Source organism: Ambystoma mexicanum, chromosome 2q (assembly GCF_040938575.1).
Source record: "Ambystoma mexicanum isolate Mex_15411 chromosome 2q, UKY_AmexF1_1, whole genome shotgun sequence".
Taxonomy (NCBI): Eukaryota; Metazoa; Chordata; class Amphibia; order Caudata; family Ambystomatidae; genus Ambystoma; species Ambystoma mexicanum.
The window spans coordinates 1,419,304,108-1,419,317,287 of record NC_090924.1 but is presented as its reverse complement, the minus strand read 5'-3'; the positions used below and the strand labels follow the sequence as shown (position 1 = coordinate 1,419,317,287).

Below are 13,180 nucleotides of genomic sequence, written 5' to 3'. Positions count from 1 at the left end.
GTTGGAACGATTTGTTGCCAAATTGGAATACATTCATCTGTGTTGGAACTTTGTCAAAAGACAGGATTTCCTTAAGCTTTTGGAACTGTTGAACACAATCCTGCTTGAATCTGGGGAAGGGAAATTCATGCAGATTATGAGAGACAGTTATACTGTGAATTTAACTGTTTTATTTGTTGCTTTTGAACTGCCATGTATCACCTTGTTGAGTTATTGTATGTAACCTTCTGTTAGAGTGTTTCCTTTAGTTTATTTTAGGCAGGGAAATCCTCCTGAGGGTAGGGATAGGGAGGCGCTTATCCAACCTTTTGAGTTAATAAAATGGCATCTTTTGAAAACCTTTACAAAGTTGTCTACCTCACATTTCCGACCCCTCACAGAATGCAACATTTATCTCTCAAGATGTTTTACAATACAATTACCATAAGCCCTAGCCAGCAATGAGAGACAATGGTGTGTGATCATGGAATTCGTAGTTCAAAACAGCAGACCCCTGGTGCATAAGACGCTATCATATGATCATAGTGTCATCAAGGTTATGACAGCCCTCCATGAAGGACCTGCTGCATTACACATTTCCAGGTCACTTGTTTTCTTTTCAAAACTGAGCAATGAACTGGAAGCCATCTCCGAGACAAGTGACTGACATAATTCTCCCAGACCCGCTGCAGACTTCTGAAGACTGGCCCGCAATGCAGTTTGATTCACTAAAAAGGCCTCCACATTGCACACTCCCTTGAAGTCATACCCCAATATTGATTGTTCTCATCCCTCCTGATTTATTCCTCTCCATGTAGCTTCTGTTCGTGATAGCAGAGGACAGAAAGTACATCCTGCTGATGGAGAGAAAATATAACTTTTCACATCCTTCTACTCCATGTTCTATTGGGTTACTTCTACTCCATGTTCTATTTGGTTACTTGTGCTCCATGTTCTATTTGGTTGCTTCGCTCCATGTTCTATTAGGTTGCATCTGCTCCATGTTCTATTGGGTTACTTCTGCTCCATGTTCTTTTTGATTGCTTTGGCTCCATGTTCTATTTGGTTGCTTCTGAATCATGCTGGTTGCTGTTAATGCAGGTCTTTCTTTGTCAGCTTCTACCCCTTCCTTTTTATAAATAACTTGTACTTTCTATAACAATTGATCCCATTTGTTCACAGTGCTCTGACAAACAGGTACCATTATTATTCAACTTATTGGTCCTCAGTTCATCCACCTTGGAATAATGATATCGCACTCACTTAGCCTTAGCGCTTTGAGCCTATACCCTGCAGACTGAACAGAAATCTTAATAGAACACACCTTTTTATTCTTATAATAATAAAATTAACTAAGTTCAATCGTATTCCACTTACAAAGCTTGCTAGTTTATCCTTTTTGTAGCCCATTTCTGTCTTTAATCTTTGCTGCATTCCCCACTGTGTGTGGTCAGCAGCATTAGCAGCAAAACTCTTGTTTACCTTACCTCCCAATTTCTTGTAAATGTATTTATAATTGTGCGTCTTGGTACTGACCTCTGGCGTTCCCCATGTGTAACTCTCTAGTATTCCAAAGCTGTGTAAAGCTTTCACTGTGGTCACCAGACTATCTCTCAGCCAGGTGAAAATGTTTGTTAGGCGTGTTGCATAAGTTGTCACTACAGTTGAAACAGCGCATGCTTTGTCGAGGTAGCACATTTTTAGGTTTGTTAGCTCATGTTTGGTTAAGGTAGCTCATCCATAGTGAAAATTGCTCAGCCCATGCTTACTGCAGAGCTCATACTTACCCCAGGTAGCTCATACTTACTTGAGGTAGCTCATGCTTAGTTAATGTAGCTCATCCTTAGTGAAGGTAGCTCATGCTTAGAGCAGACAGCTCATACTTAGTTGAGGTAGCTCATGTTTAATTGAGGTAGCTCATGCTTAGTTAATGTAGCTCGTCCTTAGTGAAGATAAATCATGCTTAGAGCAGACAGCTCATACTTAGTCGATGTAGTGAAAATGTTGTTGTGGCAGCTCATTCTTGGTTAAGGTAACTCATCCATAGTTAAAATAGCTCATGCTTAGTGCAGACCACTCATACGCAGTTGACGTATCTCATGTTTAGTTGAGGTAGGTCATGCTTTGTTAAGGTAGCTCATCCATGCTTAAATTAGCTCATGCTTAGTACAGACAGCTTATACTTAGCCAAGGTAGCTCATGTTTAATTGAGGTAGGTCATGCTTAGTTAAGGTAGCTCATCCTTAGTGAAAATAGCTCATGCTTAGTGCAGACAGCTCCTACTTAGCCACTGTAACTCATGTTTAATTGAGGTAGGTCACAATTAGTTAAGGTAGCTCATCCATAGTGAAAACTGCTCATGCTTATTGCAGACAGCTCATACTTAGTCGAGGTAGCTCATGTGTAATTGAGGTAGCTCATGCTTAGTTAAGGTAGCACTTCCTTAGTGAAGGTAGTTCATGCTTAGTGCAGACAGCTCATGTTTTTATTTCTATATGTTTCTAGAGCGCCAAAGCCCGTAGGCTACCAGGCGCTACAAGGATAAACGGACAAGTCAAAACAGGCTAAAAGACGCAGATGGTCCAGGCCTTGCCTAGGCAAATAATATAGATTTCAGGAGTTTTCTGAAAGTGAGATGACTAATTGAGGTATGCCATGCTTAGTCAAGGTAGCTCATCCTTAGTGAAGATAGCTCATGCTTAGTGCAGACAGCTCATACTTAGTTGAGGTAGCTCATGTTTAATTGAGGTAGGTCATGCTTAGTTAAGGTAGCTCGTCCTTAGTGAAGGTAGTGCATGCTTAGAGAAGACAGCTCATACTTAGTTGAGGTAGCTCATGTTTAATTGAGGTAGGCCATGCTTAGTTAAGGTAGTGCATCCTTCGTGAAAGAAGCTCATGCTTAGTGCAGACAGATCATACTTGATGTATCTCATGTTTAATTGAGGTAGGTCATGCTTAATTAAGGTAGCTCATCTTTAGTGAAGGTAGCTCATGCTTAGTGCATGCAGCTCATACTTAGTTGAGCTAGCTCATGTTTAATTGAGGTAGGTCATGCTTAGTTAAGGTAGCTCGTTCTTAGTGAAGGTAGCTCATGCTTAGTGCAGGCAGGTCATACTTCGTCGAGGTAGCTCAAGTTTATTTAGGTAGGTCATGCTTAGTTTAAGTACTTCATGTTTAGTTTAGGTAGCTCATCTTTAGTTGAGGTAGCCCATGCTTACTTGAGGTAACTCATGCTTAGTGAGATAAATCATGCTTAGTCCAGGTAGCTAGCCCTCATCAAGGCAGTTAATTCTTAGTCCAAGCAGCTCAAACTAAGCCAGGTAGAACATGGTTAATGAAGTGTGCTTGCTGTTTTCTCCTAGAAGAACATTGAAATCTTTAGGCCAAATTATTATTGCAAGTTGGCTTTTCTTTATGAGTTGCCTTCCTACCTATGCTCACATACAACATAGCCTTATAGATTGAGGTAGGGGTCATTATTGCAGAATAATGACCTGCCACCATGTTATGGCATGAGGTGAAGCAGATGGGAAGTTGGGGAAGAGTCATTATCCCAAGTGATGATGACCCCCTCAGGACGTCTATAAGGGTATTAGCACATGATGGTAGTAGCAGTGCATGTTTCATACGGTGATCATGTTTTCGAGATAAAAACTGCAACGGTCAAGAACATGATAGAAGGACTAACCTATTCACACGCCGCCCCTTAACGCAACCTTTCTACTCGCTCCACCCCAAATACCACTGTATCTGCATAAAAACTGTGTGGTTTGACTTTTGATAAAAGTATGTAAATATATTGAATGAAGTATTTTAATGTTATATGTATGCATGAACTTGATTTGTTATTGTTTTACAGTGTGACAAGGTGAGCATCTCAACTAGAACACTTTTTTTAAAGCCCAAACATAACAAAGGCGCTGTTGCTCTGATTGACGTTACATACCTTGCTATTTACCTCCTTCTCAGTGTGTCTCTGTGGTGCAAGCAGTTAAAGCATGGGCCTGGTACCTGAAAGGTTGGGGGATTGAGCCCATCCTCAGATGACAAAATTATTAACATCTAATAATGTTTATTTAGTTTATAATTGTTGGCTATTGATAAAAATCTGGACGGTCATCATCCTTTTCCCCAAAACCAGGACGAGATTTTAAATTTAAAAAACCCTCGGGGTAGAGGGCCCAATTTCTGGGCAGTCCCGGCAACACCTGGACATCTGGTCACCTTACTGTTTTGGTAGTGAAGTAAAAAGTGTTACTTTAAGAGTGAGTAAAGTAAATAGACAAACTGAGTTAGTAAGTTAAATGTGGTTTTATTTTGTAGTATTTTAATAATTTGGTTGACTTCATAAGTTAAACATTTTAATTGCAACTTGGTTGAACTGGAACAGGTTTTAGCTTTCTCTTTCGTGTGATAAATATCTTGTTGCACCCAAAAAAAGTCTCCTCAGAGAGGAAATATCTTGTAGAAAAGAACCTTGCTTGGAAATTGCATTGTTTTTCCCTGTCTGCTTCTAAAGATGCATTGTTCAGAATGCAGTCAATACCAGTAGTTATTGACAGTGCTCTAAACGTGTGGTGAGGAGGTCAGTAATAGTCTACATGTGATAATTAAGCAATAAACTGGGAGAAAGGGCAGCATTACCGTGTCAGTTAATGCCCCACGGCCTAAGTTACCCGGTCTGAACCCAGTAATGCCTCCCCATCGAGGGTTTTATTGCTATTGGCATCCCGACAGGTTTTAATGGGACGAACACTAAGGAAACTATAGTATAGCAAAAACCTTGACATACTGTGAAAAACATTACTTGAGTGATCAGATTTAACACAAGAAACCCCTCAAATTCAGAACTTGCATTTCAAGCAAGTGCACTTTAACTATGCACCCTGCTATGCAGCGTATGACCCTATGATGACATCACAGATGACATCACTGGTGGCATCACTAATTACATCCCCTGACATCACTGATGGCGTTACTAATGACATTGTACAAGGCATCACTGATGAGATCAATAATTAATTCATTGCAGTTGTTAGGAAAGGGTATAAGCGAGGTGCAGTGAGGAAGCACTTACATGCCTATGACGCTGAGGTGGCTGGGAAAAAAAGAGGTTTGAGAGCCCAGATACACAATCTAAAGAAACAGATGGGTCATTTGCAACAGGAATTATTTTGTAAAATCAAGCAATTGACGCAAGCCCATAAGAATTGGCTATGGGGCAATTGTGCTATTAGAAATCAGAGTGAAGCAGAATCTATGCTTCCGGTGCTGAGAAATAAAATCTTGCATGTTTCTGGTGCTTGCTTTAGGATTCAGAAACCCCTCAAGCGCCTCTACAGATTAATACAGTCTCTCAGGAGGGTTGGGTAATCTATTTTAAGAATTATTTGCTCTGCCCTCAGTGCAGGGAAGGCATGAATGTATTTCTGGCTCACCGAGAGATGGAGGATGGAAATTGAGGGTTGAGAAAGACCACATTGAAAAATTGATTACAAAGATCAGTACTTCTCGAGCTGTTGGCCAGAACCATCTATCACATTGCCTGTTCAAGGGTAATCCAACTGTGTGGACTGCTGTTTTGGCTATCCTCTTTAAACACGTGGATGATTCTTACTTTTTCCCGCAATCATGGTCCATAGCATATATTGTGCCCATATTAATAAAGGCCCTCGTTCTAATCCGCAAAAATACTGGCCAATAGCCATACTCGAAGCTGACAGTAAGGTTTTTTCGGCAATGCTGCTGGAATATTTGGAGACTTGGCAAAGTGGTTGGGGAAAGATCCAAAAGTGACAGACTGGCTTTAGAAAATTCTTGGGCGCTTCGCTCAATGCGTTTATGTTAAAATCTATTTTGAGGCAGCTTTGGTCCGATAAATATAAGTCAGTGTTTGTGGCTACCATATACCAATCGGCCGCTTTCGATGCAGTGGATTGAGGACTGCTGTGGGCCAAATTAGAAAAATGGGGTCTTCCCCAGGGTCTATTGAGTCTGAAAATGTGCTTGCCTGAGGGGTTGAATGTTCAAATCACATTGAACCAGTGAATTCATTTTCCGATCAATTGAGCGAGGTTCAGAACATTCTCTATGATCCTCATTCTCAAATATTATGAGGGGAAGAATAGTCCCCAGGATCTAATATGGAATAGAGATCCATGGTATTTGGATCTTAGATTTATTGCCCTACTTGGAGGGAATGATTTGGAGACGTGCCCTTAGTATACCCAGCACCATTGCAGTAATGGCAATAAGATATGAGTTGGGACTATATTCACTGAAATGTGGGGCTCAGTGGACATATTTGTCCCTTTTTTATAAGATATTAGTACTGGTGAAGTATTCCCTTTTCAGTGACTTGAACAATATTTTAGATGTGAATGGGGATGCTTTTAGTTCTGAATTGTCCAGCCAGTGTTACACCCTGCTCGAGAAAATAGGGTTATCGAGTGATGACCTTGTTGAGAATCTGGGCCAATTGAAGCGGGTTCCCTGTGAGGTTGATTAGGCAACAACCATGGATGAAATACAGGCATATGAATCTTGGGGTCTGGCCCCATATCTGGCAATGTATCCGGATAAAATGTCAGGTTCAGTTTTCTAAGGTTTTCTAAGGTTCAAGTGGAATCTGGTTTTAACAAAGGAGGTGCTGGTACGAAATGGTCATTTATCTCATGAGCAAGCTGACTGTAGATTTTGTATGGAGAAATGTCAATTAGAGGCATTGACACATCTTTTTGCCTCCTGCCTAACAATCCATGGCAAGAGAAAGACCCATTTTTAAAAAACTTCTAAATTCATTGATAAGGGTGAGAAAGAAATGGCCTGGAGTTATTGCCTCACAGATAGCACCACCTCAATTGTATTATCCGTAATTGCGTTTTTAGAATCACTGCAGATAGCGCATACCGCGGTCGCCGATATACTCTAGGATTGTTGTAATTTTATGATTGAAATTAATGTATTGCTAATTTTTAGACTGTTATGAATTTTCATGTATATAATGTGGGGTGGTTATTCAGGTAGGAGATGATGTGCCTACTGTTTGATATGATTTTAACAATTGATATAGTGTCATACTGATTGTTTGAGAAGGATTTCATTTCGTGTTCTTTCTTGAGTACATGTCTGTGTGTGGATGTGTTTTTCTTTTTTCTTTTTTGAGAAATGTAATGTAATTCTATTTTTGCTTACTGTGCTTTGATAAAATTAATAATGTAAACGTTATTTTATAACTGTATAACATATATTTTGTAAACTTCATTTATGACATTATTGATTATATAAATTAGAATATCGTTGTGCACCTCTTTTGATACATATTTTATTACACTTCACAATAATAACAACATAACATGGAAAAATACACTGATAAAGAATTGATTACATGTGAAGTATTCATTTGCAGTACTTTTCATCTTATTAAATTTAAAATTGAAATATGTAACGTTATACAAACAGTCTGAATTTCATGTATTAGCAAGCAATTACATTACGTAATTGCAGGGGAAGTATGTGTTTCTGGTAATTCTTTTTCAGGTATTTCTAAGTATAGTGTAGTAGTAAAATATAAAATAAGGATAGAAGTAGGAACATATTTAATAGTAAGTGTTATGAAAATAGTAAATGTACACTTTTCCATTTACAATTCTCCTTATTGTAATAACATTATAAGAACAAATATTTAAAATGACACATTTTATAAAAAAAATAGGATATATATTAGAAACCATGTGCCTGTGTGCATTGTAATAATCAAGAATCTAAGAATTTAAAGTTTGGTTAATGTACAAATAAAAACAGTTACTTCTACTACACATTTACATTTATAGAAAAGAAATTAAGATTAGAAAGTAAATATTTAATTATTGACATGGCAATTGTATTATTGATATTTTTAGTAATTTCTTTACAAAATCAATTAGGTATGTTTATTCCAATATAACATTTAAAGAAATAAGGGCAGAATACAATGTACTCTGTAAGTATGAAATATGTACACATCTATTATGTAACAAAATAGAATTGTCATATTGCAAAATCTTATCAAACCAGTGATATCAGTGATGTCATCAGTGATGCCATCAGTGATGTCCTCAGTGATGCCATCCGTGATGTAATGTGTGGCTACGGCAAGTGGGCCCCACAGGAACCTCCTGGTGCAATATGTGCAGAGGCCAAGGACGAAGGCTGTTGCCACTGACCATAGCTGAAGGCCATGGGTAGTGGGCTCCAAAGAAACCTATTGATGCAACATGTGCAGTGGCCATGTCCGAAGGCCATGGCTAGTAGGCCCCAAAGAAAGCTATTGGTGCAACTTGTGCAGTCGCCACTGCCGAAGGCCATGGGTAGTAGGACCCAAAGGAACCCTTGAGATTCAGTGAAACAACTTTAGTTAAGAGCGACTTAAGGTGATCAGATTTAATCTGAAAATACCTAGCAGCACAACCTTCAAAATTCACTCAAAAAAGTTTTAGTTTGAAAACCGTTAAAATAAACAATACATTCGAACAAAGCCTTTCAAATTCAGTGAAAAGGTCTTAGTTAAAGAGATGGTAAGGTGAACATTTAACACAAAATAAACTTTTGAAACCCGGCCGCCAATTCAGGCAAAGCCACCGTAGCTACTTAACTACGCCCCATGTTGTGCAGCTAATGACCATAATGATAACATCAGAGATTACATCACTGATGACATCATATGACATCACTGATTACCAAAAGAGATAATAGAGAGACACCAGGGTATTTGTTAAAGCAGCCTGCAGGTTGTCCCTGGTAAAGTAACATATAATAACAACAGAAACTCCTAGGCTGTTCCTATTCTTGTGCACATAGATCTGTAAACACCACTACTCAATTTGTGCAAAGAATTACATCCAACCCACTACTAGAGTAGAGAACCTTTCCTGATAAATATTAACAAGCAGCTAAACCACATATGTTTCCTAACATTCAGTGTAAAAGCGCTTTTAGACCCATCAATAAGGATACATCTTTTCTACTGCACCTAGAAGGGTTTCACAATCTATACCCTTGTAACCAAATGTTTTAACTCAGCCAGCTGTTGTCGACCAACTTGACCTCATTAACCCTTTTATTTGGCCACAATTGAGATTTGATCCTCAGCCACTTCCTTGTAGGGGCCAATTGACCTCTGTGAACATCAACAAACAATACTATGTCAGACAGATGTTCTTCAGTGTCTTTATATCTACAGACTACCTATTACCCTCTACTTACTTAAGGGTCAATTCCATCCTGTTTGACAATGGAACAACTCATATGGCATGATTTATCTTCAAAGAACATATATAAACATATATTAAACATATATATGGAGTTAAGGGCTAATCAGTTAAGCACCTCAACCTCCAATATTATTAGGGAGTCCAATCATTCCCAAGCATTGAGCTATTAAGCAAGAACCTCAAATCAGAGGCGATTACAACGCACATCAAATCGCTGTCACACCAGGTCCCCGAAAAGCGTACACAACGCATTTCTTACTGTTATGCGGCTCGGGTGCCCTATGATTGACACATGGTAGACCAGTGCTATGTCTTGTTGAACATTTAGTCTTATGCTATGCCACATGTTCATTCAGACCTTTCTGATCACACTCCACCCTGCTGTCTTTCCCTTTACATCATTAATACAGTAGTGTCCATCTAAACTCCTCGCAGTCATGGTTCTTGGCGATTAAATGGTCTATTATAGGTGCTTCTACAATGTTATTGTGAATACAGCTTTTGTGTTTGCTGATTCGTGTTTTGATTTTTCTTGTCGTTTTTCCAATATGCATGGGTGGACCAAGGGCACCAGATCGCATAGACCCCCATCTCTTTTTTTACAGTTAGTAAAAGACACCTCATATCACTTTGTATTCAAGCAGTTATCTACCTCATGAGACCTCTGTGTGGTAGAGCAACATTTGCACATTCCACAAGGTGCATGGCCTTTTAAGGGGTCCATACCCCACATTTCAGGTAAACTTGTTTGTTTTTGTGTCTTCAGGTGTATGTCATTTTTCATTACTTGATCCCTAATATTCCTGCTTTTTTAAAGCCATAATTGTATTTGTATTTTATTAGGTTTTATATAGCGCTTTACACCAAAGCGCTTTACATAAGGACAATAAGATTACATAACAAGCATTAGCAACATGTGAGTCAAGTATCAGAAAACAGTATATAGAACAATTTACATAAACAATTTGGCATTACATGAGTGGTATTGGACCGTGGTGGGAGAGGTAGTAAAGATATAGGATGTGATGTAGGACTGTCGTGAAGAGACAGCATAGGCATTAGGATGGAAATTGGAGGAGGTAAGATTAAGTGCGGAAGGAGGAATAGAAGGAGATGGAACGGATAGGGAGAGGGAGACGATTCCAGTGGTAAGGGGCCAGAAGTTCAAATGATCCGGAGCGGGTTGGGGCACAGGGCAGAGGAGGGGGAGTGAGAAGGAAGAGATCAGCATAGCGAAGTGGGCGAGGGGGGAGTATAGAAAGTGAGGAGAGAGGAAAGGTAAGGTGGTGCAAGATCATAGAGGGATTTAAAGATGAGGCAGAGGAAGTTGAAATTGAGATGGGAGTGAAAGGAGAGCCAGCTTAGCAAGGCGAGAGAAGAGGAGATGTGGTCGTGAGGAGAGAGAAGGCAGAGCGAGTGGATAGCAGAGTGGTAGATGGATTTAAGAGGGGTTAGATGAGTGGAGGGGAGACCGAAGAATAGAGTGGAGCAGTAGAAGAGTCTAGAGAAGATGAGGGAGGAAATAAGGAGTTTAGTAGCATTTAGGAAGGGAAGGACTTTATGGATGTTATAGAGGTGGAAGCGGCAAGAGCGGGCAGTGAGAGAGATATGGTGGGAGAGGGAGAGGTTGGAGTCAATGTGAAGGCCAAGATTGTAGGTGTGGGAGAAATGGGAAGTTGGGAAGAGGAAAGGAGAATGTGCGGATGAGGAGGGGGTGGGAGAGTGTTAGCTGGGAAGAAAAGGACTTCCGTTTTGTCAGCATTTAGGGTGAGAAAGTGGGAGGACATCCAAGATTTGACAGCGGAAAGGCAGGAAGAGAGCTTGAGATGGATGTCAGAGGAGAAGGAGGAGAAGGAAAGGAAGAGCTGGGTATCGTCTGCGTAGAAATGGTGAGATATACCAAAGGAGGAGATGATAGGAGCTAGGAAAGAAGTGTAGAGTGAGAAGAGAAAGGGGCAGAGGAAAGAACCTTGGGGGACGCCATGGTTAAGAGGATGGGTGGGGGAGGTGTTACCACTCCAGGAGACTGCAAAGGTGCGGTTGAAAAGATAGGAGGAGAACCAATTGAGGACAGAGTCTTATAGGCCAAAAGATGAGAGAGTGTTAAGGAGTAGAGGATGATCGACAGTGTCAAAGGCAGCTGAGAGGTCGAGTAGAATGAGAATGTAGGAGTGTTTTGAGTAGCAGGCAGAGAGGAGAGAGTTGAGGACAGATGTGAGAGCAGTTTCTATAGAGTGGTGAGGGTGGAAGCCTTAATTGGTGGTGCCATCAGGGATTCTCTATCTTGTAGAATTTTCCCATTTTTGGCGATAGTTTTGGCAATTGTGTTAGAGCGATCTGAATATGTACCAACGAATACAAGCTTGTCTTTGTTCTTTGTTTTATTCCCAGCATATTCCAAAATTGCAGGTCTGTTATTGTTACTTGCCCTTTTTCGGGATTTCTTTACTAGGGTCCAGTGAGCTTCTTCTTCAACGCTGCTGCCTCAGATTCATAATCTGATTGTGTAGTGCTATTCTGCCTAAATCAAAGGAGTTGCTCCAAAGGTAGATTCTGTGTGTCATGGGTGGAAACTATACATTTTGAGCAGAGAACATTTATCAGTCTTTTTATGCTATGGTCTAACTTCCAATATATTTTTGCCTAATGCTGCATAGATGGTTATATCCAAGAAATTGAGCTTTGATTTATCGCTAGTTATGGTAAATTGTAGAAATCTGCCTTGGTTACTCACCCATGTGACAAAGTCGATAATTTCATTCTCATTATTCCCTGACCATATCAGTTGAATGTCGTCAATATATCATTTCCAGACTTTGATATTGTTCTTGAATGGGTTGCTGTCAGAATACATTTTGGTTTCTTCTAGCATTTCCACATAGAGATTCCTCGCACTGGGAGCCACTTTGGCTCCCATTGCGATACCGTGTATTTGGCGGTAGACATTTTTCAAAAACATGAAATAGTTCTCAGTCAATGTCATTTCGGCACACCACAATACAAAAGAGTTTAGTGTTCCATTCCGAGTATGTTTCAGGCATAGCAATTCCTCCAGCACCAGCAAGGTATGTGCCTGCGGTACAATGGTGTACAGTGAGACAATGACCAAAGTTCACTAATCTTTATTTGGTGGTAGAAAATTCTAATCCCTGCACCAGGTGAATCACTGCCGTAGTGTCTTGTATATGTGTAACAAGGGGCCTTAGATATACATCTGAGTATACATCTGCAAATTTGAAATGCGGCTCTAGGACTGAGTTTATACCTGAGGTCTACCTGGTGGTTTTTCTAAGCATTTGTGAATTTTCAGGAGAATGTAAACTGACGGATCCAAGGTTTTTCATTTATTGGAAAGGTTGTCTCTTGCTTACAGATCCATTTTTTAACTTTAGCTTTAATTTGTCCTTTCAATCTGTCGGGTGTGTCAGAGTCTACTTTAAGCTAGCATGTCTCATCACCCAGCTGCCTCATGCAATCATCAATGTAATCTCTTCTGTCCATTAAGACGATTCCTCCATCACTGATGGCAAAACTGATGATATCAGACATAACATCATATATGACTTGACTGATAAAAGCCCTGATTACATTAATAATTGATTATAGGGGTCTAATTATGCAGCTCTGAAGGGGTGTCAGCTGCGGTTATTTATAGCCTGAGACAAACTGACATTGCTATTGAATGCATTCAAACCTATATAAGAGATTTAAATGGAGCATTACTTCAAAGGTTTAATATACAGACCAAATACAGATACTGTTAAAAAGGGTGACGTTTGTGCATGTATGGATAAATGTAACTCTTCAGACCATATTTTGTGATATGTTGTGTATTTCACCTTGAACTTTTTCTTGTAAGAATGTATTTATTAATTTATCAGCAATATGAAAATATAGATTTCCCCCCAACGTCTCCATTGGTCGGCTGGCATTAGGTGTGTGCTTGATAG

At 39.7% G+C, this 13,180-nt stretch overlaps 1 protein-coding gene across 2 annotated transcripts in view; it reads left to right on the top strand.

Annotated features, from left to right (window-relative positions):
- Window positions 1-13,180, top strand: part of CHN2 (chimerin 2) — a 938,196-nt gene that overhangs the window by 221,256 nt on the left and 703,760 nt on the right. The window lies entirely within an intron of this gene.